The following is an 11,937-nucleotide window of genomic DNA, read 5'->3' on the forward strand; positions in this document are numbered from 1 at the left end:
AAGAGACAGAAAACCAAAACACCTCTCTGCCTAGCCTTGATAATCTAATGTTGTTATCCATTGTTCTTCTAGTGATGCAAATTTGGTTTAGAATATCATGTTCAGGACTCTCTGACCCAGAGACTTATTCTACTCATAATCCATGTGTGTGTAAGCGTGTTTGCATCCTCTGCACTCAAAGTCAATGTCTACAATATATCTCGCCGAACGAAGATGATCAAGATGATCCAATGTTGTCAGTGTTTGTTTTATGTGTGACTCCTCCCACCAGAGGATGGCTGTGGGTTTTTCCCCCTTTCTCTTTTAGGAGTCGGACACCTGGGCGTGCCTGCTGAGTAGCTGGGTGGAGTCTCTTCCTGTCCTTGGATTGGATAATTGGCTAATCACCTCCAGTATTTAACTACCAGATGACAGCTGCTTGGCCCCCTCTGTCTACTCGCCGCCATCATCCAACAAATAGCATGTGTTTTTGAGTCGTTGTTTCATAGTGTCTTTGAATGAATGAATGAATGAATGAATGAAGGCTTTATTGGCCACATGCAGGTTGCCCTGCAGTGGAATAGAACCCCCCACACACACAACAATAACATCACATGGGAATACAGGTCGGAGATCGGCAGCGTTTGCCTATTGATTTGCAAGTATAGCCGTGTGTGTGACTGGTGTTAGTATCTTAGTTTTGTAAATAGATTTGTAAAATAGCAATTGTGTATTTTGTTCACCTTGTATATATTGTTCACTGCAGCAGCCTAGTAGGCGTGAGAAGAATTACGTTTTCTCCTGTTTTTTGTTAGAAAGTTAGGTAAGTGAATTGTATTTTGGTTGGTTTTCATTTGTGTAGGAAAGCGTAGGGGCCATCAGGGTGTTATGTTTGTTATTTTTGGCACTGCTCACTGCTGAAGCAAATAAATGGCTGCTTAGCACTTTAAAAGATTCGACTGTTTGTGTTCTTTCTTGGGTGGTGCTGAGTGGGGCCAATTTCTTGTTGCGTTCAATACACGCTTAGACTAAGGCTACGTCCACACGTACCCGGGTATTTTTGAAAACGCAGATTTTTCTATGTGTTTGCACCTTTTGTCCACACGTAAACGGCGTTTTTGGTCACTGAAAACGAAGATTTTTGAAAACTCCGTTTTTGCATTTACGTGTGGACAAGAAAAACGGAGAAAACGCAGCGTCAAAGGTGTGCGCAGTTTTTGACGTCACACTGTGCGCCACGTTATTGTTTCGGTGAAATGAATTTCTACAAGACTGTTACTGTTAGTTCTACTCTCTGCAGTGTTTAAATGCTTACATATACACACAGTTACTGTCCCTCCACACATACGACTCGGTTCTGCTTCTATGCCCCAGCTTTGTTTACTTTTTCCCACCGAGGCTTCTAGACTTCTGATTGGCCAACATTTCTGCACGGTTAGGAATCTAGCGCCACCTGTTGCTTTGGCATGTTCATAGCAGCGTTTTCCTTCATTTCTGCCTTTATGTGTGGACGGGATTATTTTTTAAAACGAAAACGGAAAATCTCCGTTTTCAAAAATACCCGTGTACGTGTGGACGTAGCCTAAGAACGTAACAGCGGGCCTTAGGTTTGGCGCTCTCCGTCTCCGCTGCATGAGATCCTTTTCCTGCTGCACTGTTGACATTTTCAGGTTGTTGTTGTGGGTCCAGCTGCTGCAGCGTTTGGTCAGGGTCACGTCAAAGATGGTAGAGGGGAGAGCAGAAGTCCAGGTCAGCCTCGGCTTCCAGGGCCGGCAAAGCAGCCTGTAATTAAACATACAGAGAAAAAACAAAAAACAAAACAAAAACAGACGAACAGGAAAATGATGTTGTGTTGGCTGTGTCACAAAGAGAGGGGAGAGACACCGGGCCAGGCCGTGTCAGCCTTCTCTCCCCTTTTTTTGTTTTTTTTCTCACGATATAATCAACTCATAGCCCACCAAGCTGACAGGACAACGCAGGTACATGTTTAAATTCTTAAGATCATGTTTAAAAGCACAAAAGAGAATTTTCCTTCCGTCAGTAACTCACTTGTGTTGTTCAATCAGCAGGAAACATCTCACAATTTGACTCTTAACCACTGAATTTGTTGTCTCATCACTGGTTGGTCATACCAGTCTCTTTCTTTTCTTTTTCTTTGAAGTTAAGTTGTTGTCCTGCAACCCAGAGGGTTTATTTGTTAGTAGTGGATAAACTTCATCATTTAACAACAGGTGTAGGTTAAGTTTCCCTGCTTTAACCTTGCCGGTGTTTCCTTAAAAGGAGCTTTTCTCTCACGTTTCTCTGCTTGTGTGTTTTTGTTTCACCTTTTGTTGCGATGCTCCGGACGCTTTCCCAACCTCCACAAGTCCGTTGGCCCCAAATTTCAACCCGATTTTATGAGTTACAGCTTCTCTTAGTTTCTCCTCTACTTCTCTCCTGGTGCTGATTCTTGCTGGGTGTGGTTCCCATCACTATCATTTTGCTCTGGTCGCTGTGGTGGGCGGTTGGTCCAGGTCCGTAGCCTCCTGTATTAACACACTAAGAGATTTATTTAATATCATTTTCATCACTGTTAAATAGACAAGCAGGCAACACGCCCAGCTTTACAGCACAAATGCCCGTCTCACAACACAGTCCTCTCTCTGCTTGGTAAATGGTAAATGGCCTGCATTTGTATAGCGCTTTTCTAGTCCATAGGACCCCAAAGCGCTTCACACTACATTCAGTCATTCACCCATTCACACACACATTCACACACTGGCGATGGCAGCTACATTGTAGCCACAGCTGCCCTGGGGCGCACCTACAGAGGCAAGGCTGCCGGACACAGGCGCCACCGGGCCCTCTGACCACCACCAGTGGAGGATTATGCTTCTCCATAATCCTCCACTCTCCCTTTATTTATTATTTATTTATTACGGGCGACCGTGGCTCAGGGGGTTGGGAATTGCATCCATAACCGGAAGGTCGCCGGTTCGATCCCTGGGCTCTCTGTCCTGGTCGTTGTGTCCTTGGGCAAGACACTTTACCCTACTTCCCTACTGGTGTTGGCCAGAGGGGCCGATGGCGCGATATGGCAGCCTGGCTTCTGTCAGTCTGCCCCAGAGCAGCTGTGGCTACAACTGTAGCTGCCTCCACCAGTGTGTGAATGTGAGAGTGAATGAATAGTATGGAGTGGCAAAGTCATCTGCTCTTCGTTTTATAAGCTGGAATGTTAAAGGTAGAAATAATCCGGTTAAACGCACAAGGGTTTTTACTCATTTAAAATCATTGAGATCCGATGTTGTATATCTGCAGGAAACACACCTCCGATCAAGTGAACAAATTCAACTAATTAAACTGTTTCTCTGCTTGTCTGCATTGCCACAAATTGTTCTATTTGGTGATGTATCATAGAACTGTACTATATAGTGTATGTACGTTTCTGTGTTTGCTAGTAACTACCATCAACCTAAGGTCTCAGCTAATTTATCTTTGCAGAGATGTTCATTTGATTGTAACAGCAGTAGGAAAGAGCAGTAACAAGAGTAGGACAGCTAAGCTAATTATGGCTAAACATTTGGAATTTAATGAAAGCAAAAATGGACCTTGCAAAGATGGATAGGTTTATTTAGAAAGTCAGCTATTTACATTTAGTGTTCGTCCCAAGTAGGAGATTTTGAATTGAGTCTAAATTGACCGCAAATTTACTTAACTTGTTAAAATCAACCAGGCTGTTACTGAAGCAGTCGAGGAATTACCTTTGAGGTCTCAGTCATAGGTATTAATGCAAAATCTAACATTACACTAACCTTATATTTTTGTAAAAGGCAAAATGGACTTTTTTCCAGGGTGGGGGAGTGTTTCATGTCTGTAAGTTAAAATTGTTATTTTTGTTGTTTCCTGATTTCTAAGAATTGGGAGAACAATTACATGCTAACAAAATGATGCATTTTGGTTGCCCATGTTTGGTGTTGCTTTGGGCTTAGGGTAATCACTGACGATGACTTACACCTAAAAGAGCTCAAAATCAGAAAACGTTGCTCTAAAACATGTTGACATGGTAAATGAAAATGAACAATAATCCAAATTGATCATGCAAACTGAAAGACTACTTACTATGTTTCTCTTGTTACTTCATTAGCCTCAGTGTTCTCAGATCATTCTTTACATAAAAGCACCCAGTTGTCTTGCAAAGAATGTGTAGGATTAGTGAAATCACACACATTCGAAGATACTGGTAGTTATTGTTTCAAATGCCTATTTCATGACAACCAGGCTAAATTCATCTAAGGGAGTATGAAAGAGATTATCTGGATGCTGAAATGATTGTTAAAATACATTAGGCCAATAATAGTAGACCTGTGCTACATTTGTCCAGCTAGGCAACACATATTTCTGCATAAGAGATACATGAGACACCCTTTAAATAAGCAAATTTCATGTTTAAAACATGGAAATGCAGCCAAAATGGACCATACAATGGCCTCAGTGAACACATCAGCACATAAGTAGAGATGAGGAAACTCAATCACATTAGATATTAATATTACTATGAGTAAATTATATATATTATATATTCTGTTACATGGTTTAAAGAATACAATGTGATAATCACACATGAGAACGCTGTTTCCAGTTATACAAATTTATTTTATTTCACTATTAAAGAAACCAATTATGTGAATAAAAGCTCACCACAAGAACATCTCCCAACCCAGTCTTACAAAGTTGCAGTTACAATAAAAAACTGTTGGTGAGCTAAAAAACAATCCTGGTGCTGATGCTTGTCACTGAACGTTTTGGACAGAGCTCTTGATTGAAATGCCTACCGTTGTGTGTAGGCATTTCGGTCCAGATGTTATGGAGTTCAGTTCAGCTAAGATGTATTTCTAAAGCACCGGATCGCAAAAATAGCCGCTTCTCGGCTGTTTATATTGTAAGGTAAAGACCATACAATATAAGAGAGAAAACCCCCCAACAATCAGATGATCCCCTGTGAGCAAACCCTTGATGACAGTGTCTGTGAAGGTTATCAGTCATCAAGGCCATTGGTGACGGTGGGAAAGAAAAACTCCCTTTTAACAGGAAGAAACTTTCGGCAGAACCAGGCTCAGTGAGGGGCGGCCATCTGCCTCGACCGGTTGGGGGGGGGCACAGCTGTTATAACCCCTGACGCAGCATAGCTTCTAATTCTGAAAGATACGTAGATACCTTAAACCTGCACTCTATGCAGGACACCAAGCGATGACACGACTTGCAGTACTATAGGAGTCTATGCAGAAACAGTTTTCTCTCTTGAATCTCTGTAATTTTTTTGCTACTGAGTGTCTGGGTGCAGTCACTCATTTTGGGCCAATTAAATCAAATGAACTTCCATTGTCTGAGTTATAGCCCTATTGAACCTGCGTTAACCAGGTTTAATAGGGAGGGCCAAAGTCCTAGTTGTGCTAAATTTCCTCGAATTCTCCTCGGAGATTTTCGAGTAGCTTCCTTTGTTCTTGAAAGTTCTTTTCCATTTGTCTCATCGCTTCCCGTCCATTCCACATCTTTTTGGTAAGGTCACTAACCTTATTTTCTAAGGCCTTATTTTGTTGTTTGAGTATGTCAACTTGGACATCGTAGTTGTTTATCAGATCGTTATGTGCTTCCTGTGAAACTTTGGGAGTCTGAGCTTGGGTTTGCAACGCCATGTCTTCTGTTGTCAAGGCTTCCTGTACATCACACAGATTTTTCTTGACCTCTTCAAGCTCTCTTTTCTTTTCCTCAAATTCATGGCACAACAACTCCTTTTCTCTGTTGGTCACGTTAAAATCATGTTGGGAGTCTTTCTCAGTGGCTTTGGAGATCCGTGATTCTCCTTTCACACCCTCATCGTGTGGTTTCAGTTCTTTTTGAGAATCACCACTCCTTTTGGAAAGCTCCTGGAGGTCCTGTTCAAGAAGTTCGTTATGCCGCCTCAATATGTCAATTTCATGTGCAAAGCATTGGAGTTCCAGGGTCTGTCTGAGCTGTTCACTGTCCGTTGTTTTGTTTTCCTCATTCATGATCCTTTTTCTTTCTTCACTCTCTTGTAACTCTTTAAAGGCTGTGTTTGCCTGATGGAGCTCAGTTTTAACAGCCTGTATTTCCTGTTGCATGTCATCTTTTTCCTTTTCAAAGTCCCTTTTCAGCTCACACATGCGTTTTACCGTCACATCATTTTCCTCTCTTAAAGACTGGTTGTCCTTTTCCATGTCTCCCACTTTTATAACCAAGCCTGTCTTGCTGCTTTGCAACTCTCTGATTTCTGCCTCCATTTCCTGCATCACCTCTTTCTGTTGCTGGATCTCTTTGGTTTTGGAGCTGTTTAAATCCTTTAGAATTTGGTTCCAATATTCCAGCTCTTGAATTTTGAAGTGAATTGTTTCATTCTCTAGTTGCAGGTCTCTTTTCCTCTTGTTTTTAGAGAACCCACTTCGTTTGAAGAGAACTTCAATGTTTTTTTGGAGAATCTTGTTCTCATTTATGAGCTCTCTTTTTTGCTCCTTAAGGTCGGCGTTCTCGACTTTAAGGTCACGTATGGTAGAGTTTTGTTGTTTGAGAGTTTTATTCTCATTTTTCAGCTCTTTGATTTGCTGTTTAAGTTTTTCGTTCTCGGCTCTCATGTTGCATGCAACAGGATTTGACAGACTCATATTTCAAATTGAAGTTGATGCTAAATCTCTGTACCAACTAAAAGATTTTTTAAAAAGACGGTCAACTGTGTCAGAAACGGAAGTTTCGAGTAGTTTAAGTGTTTTCCTGCCTAGTGAATTCTTCCACTCTCTTTGAAAGACTGACAAGAGTGAGAACCTCTCCCCTATTTATAGGTTTTCGGGTGCTGATGTCATAAAGAAGATCAGAGATCAAAGGGATTCTGGTGAAACGTCACTGTGTCTGGTCTGGGCAGTTCTGAATTGAATAATAACAAAATGACGGGGGGCGTGTCTGGTAGCCATGTGAAGACGTGTTGTACAGGGCTCCTCAATGGACTAACTTTTTTCATAATTCCATTGCTCCAAAACTAACGAACTTTTAACAACAGTACGATAACACGCCCGTGTGCTGCTCTGAGGCACTTTTTACATCTTCAAGGCTACGGTGTACGAAATATGAGCAAATGTGCATGACACGAATTCAAACGTGGTGCAGATGTGTGTCACAGGTTGATCTGGCTGTAGGCTGTGGCACTTGGCCAGAGGTGGCGCTGGTTGACTCGACTCCATGTTAGTGCACAAAGTAAACAGCACGCTGTAGTTGTGAAGCAAAAACGCTGAATTCGGAGAAATAAACCGTGCGAGGGGAACGATGACGACGACAAGAGTCTCCCGATCGTTTACTCTTGCTGTCCTGTGAACAACATCGGCGTGGTGTTACTTGTTTGCTGTTTTCGCGATCGCGTCGCGCGTGAGGATATCACCAGGTAAACTCGCCACATTTTTAAACATTTTGTCGTTCAACAGCATCAAGACTGACGGAGTGTGTTTGAGACAACCTCACAAGTGTCACAGGTGACACATTTGCCGTTTTTTTGCTGGTTTGTCGGTAGGAGCTACTGAAACGCAAGACTGCCGCACATCTGTCCGACCAACGCCAGTTGATCTAAACGCCAGTAGATCTGGAACACCGGAAGGTAGAATGATTTTGATTTAATGCCGTATATGGAAGAAAACACACGTGTGTATAATCTTCAACTGTCAAACTTCATAATTTCATTAAGAACATCCCATTTATTTACTTTATTTGCTTTTACAGTTTGCTTTGGCTCATACTCCACCTGCTCTGTCCGATCAGTTTTGCAGCTTTTGCGTGACTCTGAGCGGAGAGCAAAGGTCACACGTCACAGTTCATCCTGCTGCTTCGATTAGCAGTCACAACATCAATAAACCGTGACCCACTTCCACCGCAGCCGTACAGGCCCGAGCCATAACATTACCTCCACCATGTTTGACGTGTGATGTGGTATGCTTCAGACCACCAGCTGTTTCTCTCCTCTATACTCACGCAGCCATGAAACTGTTTTTCAGTAAACTGTTCAATTACTGTGATAATGGAGGCCTGTATGAAAGTGTCACTGTCTAAATGAACCTGTCTGTAGATGGAAATATTAACAGCAGGTGTGTAAACATCCACTCTAGTCTAAGACACTCATCCTTTGCTGATCTCTAGATGTAAAACCAAAAGTTTCCAATGAGGAGTCATGATGGGAGAGCTCTGAGTTAATGGCATTAAAATGCAGAACATGAAGGAACATGTTTATTAAAAACGCCAGCCTCGTGTACCAACTTCACAGGAAAAAACATCAGCTGGTGTTCTCATTTATACTGCAGTAAAACCACAAAACTCCCACCAGAAGTCACACTGACAGAAAGGAGCAGAGAAACTGTAGCGGTATCACACCTACCATCTCTCTGCTACGTGGCACAGATGTCCTGTTTGAACATGTTAATCAGTTTACTGGTTGGATTTAAAAAACCTTTCAACATTTCTGTTCATTCGTGTGCCACACAGACAGTAACAGAGTACATGTGCCGCCGTTATGTATTTAAAATACTAAATATGAGTAACTGCATTCTGTTACAGTTACCGTTTAAAAAGGTGGTATTCAGAATACAGTTACTTTGTTGAAATAAAGGGATTACATGGCGGTACTTTCCTGTTTCATATGTTCGGCTATGCCCTCTCTGTTTTTGGTAATTCCACACTGGTGGAAACCCAAACAAAACACGCATTAAGAGGCTCTAATGTCTGTGTCTCAGTCTCACTGCTCATGTCACCCCTACTTGCAGCAGCATAATGATGTAAAGAAATATTTTTAAAAATCAGTGCTCAAAAAATGATTTAATATGAAGGCAACAGGCAGTGTTACAGGCATAGCGCTAAAGAATTGAGCCTGATGGGCGGTGTAGTCCAGCTGTAAGTAAGCTGTTAAGACTCGACTATACGCTGTGTTCGTGTTTCCTCTGAAACAATAAGTCCTGTTGCAGCAGCCTTTCAACGCCTCTCTCTGTCTCCCGCTAGCAAAGTTGACCCAGACAACAAAGTAAAGCTAGTTTTCAGCTACGAGCCCGACACGAACCCGACGTATTAGCCAGAGGTCCCTTTACTACGGCTCGGAGCCGCGGACCTGTTTTATATACGTGCCGAATAGTTTCTATACGAGATCGCTGCAAAAAGTGCAGCCTTACCTAATGTGCACCTACTGTTACTCATTTATATTAAGATTTAAACATCTAGCTGGTGTTGGTGTGGAGAGTAGCCTTCAGTAATAGTAATAAATCACACAGCAATAGGACATTCATGTAGCTGTAAACAGCATGATAATATATTAAGTAATCCAAAGAATTCAGAATATGTTACAAAATACATTTTGGGGCCTGTAATCTGTAATCTGTAGTGGGATACATTTTAAAAGTAACCTTCCCAACACTGCACACAGGTGAGAAATATAACTGTAAATGGTCAAAGGAGCTTGCAAAGAAAAGCGTCTGGACTTCTTTCAGTTGCTTGAAGACGTTTCACCTTCATCCGAGAAGCTTCTTCAGTTCTAAGGTCAAATGGTGGAGAGTCCCAGATATAAACCTAGTGGGAGTTTCCCCCACAGAGGGACAAAAGGACCCCCTGATGATCCTCTAATCACATGAGCCAAGGTGTGAAAGCGGGTGTGGGTCCCAATCAGCCAGAGTTTTGGGTGAGCTCATTGTGAAACCTGGCCCCACCTTATCATGCGAATTCCTGAGGTCAGAGGCAGCCTGAGAGGAGTCTGAGTACTGATGACTGAACTGAAGTCGAAGCAGGGCCTGGCTGTTCTTTGGTGCAATACTGATTTCTACCACAAGATGGTGCAGTGACTGAATCTAACCCGTGACAGCTGAGGAGCTGTGATGTCACTGGTTAAAGTGTCAGCCTTACAGCAGAGATGAACCTTTGGACCCTTCCTCATCTGTAACAGCTTTACAGACTGTGGCGCTGTGGGTCCCAGCAGTGCCTTGCAGCTGTTGTGCAGACGCAGAGTTTCAGGGTTCAAGTTCCAGCTGTGCATAAAGCCTGAAAGCTGTCGTTGCCTTGCCTTGGTGGGTACCAGAGGACGGGGGTGCCTACTGGGGTCAGCGGGGGAGCTGGCCCTAGGGAGGGGCATCCTCCCCTCCCTCCTTTTCCTCCCCATCCCCGGCTACCTCCCTCTTCCCGCTCCACCACACTCACCCACACAGGTAGGGCCTTGGGGTGCGGGTGTGTCACCAGGGTGCAGGGGAGACATCCCCCCCCCCCCCTGTCCTCTTCTGGCCACCCGTGCCTCAATTTTATCTCACAACTTAGACATCCACATTACTTACACTCTCATGACACACACATGTATATAGGGCCTTGAGGGTGGGCACGTTAACGGCGTCCAGTGGACGGTCTGTGTACTCAAACCTACCTCTGGCGCTGGTGCTGGTCGATCAAATGGACCAATACGGCAATGCCACGATGATCCATTTGGCAAAGTAAATCCATTGGGTCTCCTTGTTGGTCTTCAGACAACAATTCTGATGGCTAAAGAACCAAATGGGACAGGCGAAAAAAAAAAAAGAAAGCTGTCGTTAACTGTGGCTCTGCAAACGTGGCTCAGCAGGTAGTTTCTCTCAGGAAGTGCTGTTTGTGTAGAGGCTGGTTTTCTGTGACCTGCACAGTGACACAATCACTGATGATGTCACTGTTAATACGTCCAGAATCACAGTCGTGACATCGGCGTCTTATTGGTCAGAAGGTTTTTCCTCCTAAGGAAAGCCGCTGTCGTAACGAACACTTTGATGTCATGTTTCTGCGCATTTTCAACGTGTCCAACTTTACAGATGACTCCTGACTGATGACCAGCTGTCAGGTCAGCTGACTGCAGCGCTGTGGCTGAGCAGGTGAAAGCACCTGTCTTATAAACAGGAGGTCCTGGGTTCAAATCCCAGCAGTTCCGCTGTCAGAGTGTGGTCCCCTTAAAACTGTACAGGTGTCCTTTACTGGTTTGATTGCTGGTTTTACCCCAGTTTAAATCGTGGATGCCTCACAACCTCCCACACTAACACAGAGATCAGAGTGTTGGTGTGTTTAGGTGGACCCCATCTGACACAAGTCACCATAAAGCATCTGCACGTCTAAGGAAAGTGCTTCCTTTATTAGCTCCTTAGCAGAAGAGACAGGCCCTGCCAAGTAGTCACCGGGAGTGAGCTGGTACATACCTGAGCGCCCAGGCCCGGACACCAAGAACCACCAACGCACCGACCCCTGAGGGCATCAGTTACCGGCAGGGAGTGTGGTGAGGGGAGATAGGCCTTTGGAGGGCCTGGGAGTTCCCAGAGAGGTGGAGTGTAAGACCCGACCTGACATATAGACACAGACACAAACATGCATTCCCACCCTCATGCACACATATACAAATACTCAGCACTCACCCAACGTAGGGATAGACATACATGGACACTGTACACACAATCACACTCCCCAAACAAACTCTATACCCCGGGTCCAGGTACCCTCGCCCCTGGAGGGGGAAACGGCACCTACACCCAGGAGATGTTACAGGTGGAGGCAAGCAGACCGCAGCAGCAGGGAGGCCCCGCATCCCAGATCCCAATTGGACGGCCAACACCTCCTCCCAGCCCCCCGCCCCGATGGCCAGCAGAGAACAGGGGTGTGTGAAGACCCCAAACCTCCCTCCTCTCGCTCATGTGTAGTGTTGCTGCGTGTTGTTCTAAGGTGCATTTAACTGATCAGTTTGCATTAATTCTAATGTTTCTGGCCAACATCAGCAGCCTTTACAGTTATCATTATGTTTTTTACCAAACACACAGGCTGAACTGAGATGTTGGATGGACGGCGGTTTAACCGTGACCGTGGCAGCGAGGTGGGAGGTGATCGTGGGCCGTTCACCTTTTCTTCGTTCCACATCCGGAGGCAAAGTCGTCTGAAACTGAAGAAGTCAGA

General features: G+C 44.1%; 1 long non-coding RNA gene and 1 other non-coding gene across 5 annotated transcripts in view; both read left to right on the forward strand.

Moving 5' to 3' along the window:
- Nucleotides 1-6,684: 6,684 nt before the first annotated feature.
- LOC146655161 (uncharacterized) overlaps nucleotides 6,685-11,937 on the forward strand; it is a 7,406-nt gene continuing 2,153 nt past the window's right edge. For all 4 annotated transcript variants that reach the window (XR_014914277.1, XR_014914278.1, XR_014914279.1 and 1 more), the window contains exons 1-4: nucleotides 6,685-7,402; nucleotides 7,529-7,612; nucleotides 7,735-11,709; nucleotides 11,805-11,937. The exon at nucleotides 11,805-11,937 is cut by the window's right edge. This is a non-coding gene — a long non-coding RNA (uncharacterized LOC146655161). The remainder of the gene's footprint in view (nucleotides 7,403-7,528; nucleotides 7,613-7,734; nucleotides 11,710-11,804) is intronic.
- Nucleotides 10,858-10,930, forward strand: trnai-uau (transfer RNA isoleucine (anticodon UAU)). The gene has a single exon. It is a non-coding gene; the product is annotated as a tRNA-Ile (tRNA).

This window comes from Rhamphochromis longiceps, linkage group LG13, assembly GCF_057381845.1.
Source record: "Rhamphochromis longiceps isolate RC_006_pf linkage group LG13, R_longiceps_female_GT1.1, whole genome shotgun sequence".
Classification (NCBI taxonomy): Eukaryota; Metazoa; Chordata; class Actinopteri; order Cichliformes; family Cichlidae; genus Rhamphochromis; species Rhamphochromis longiceps.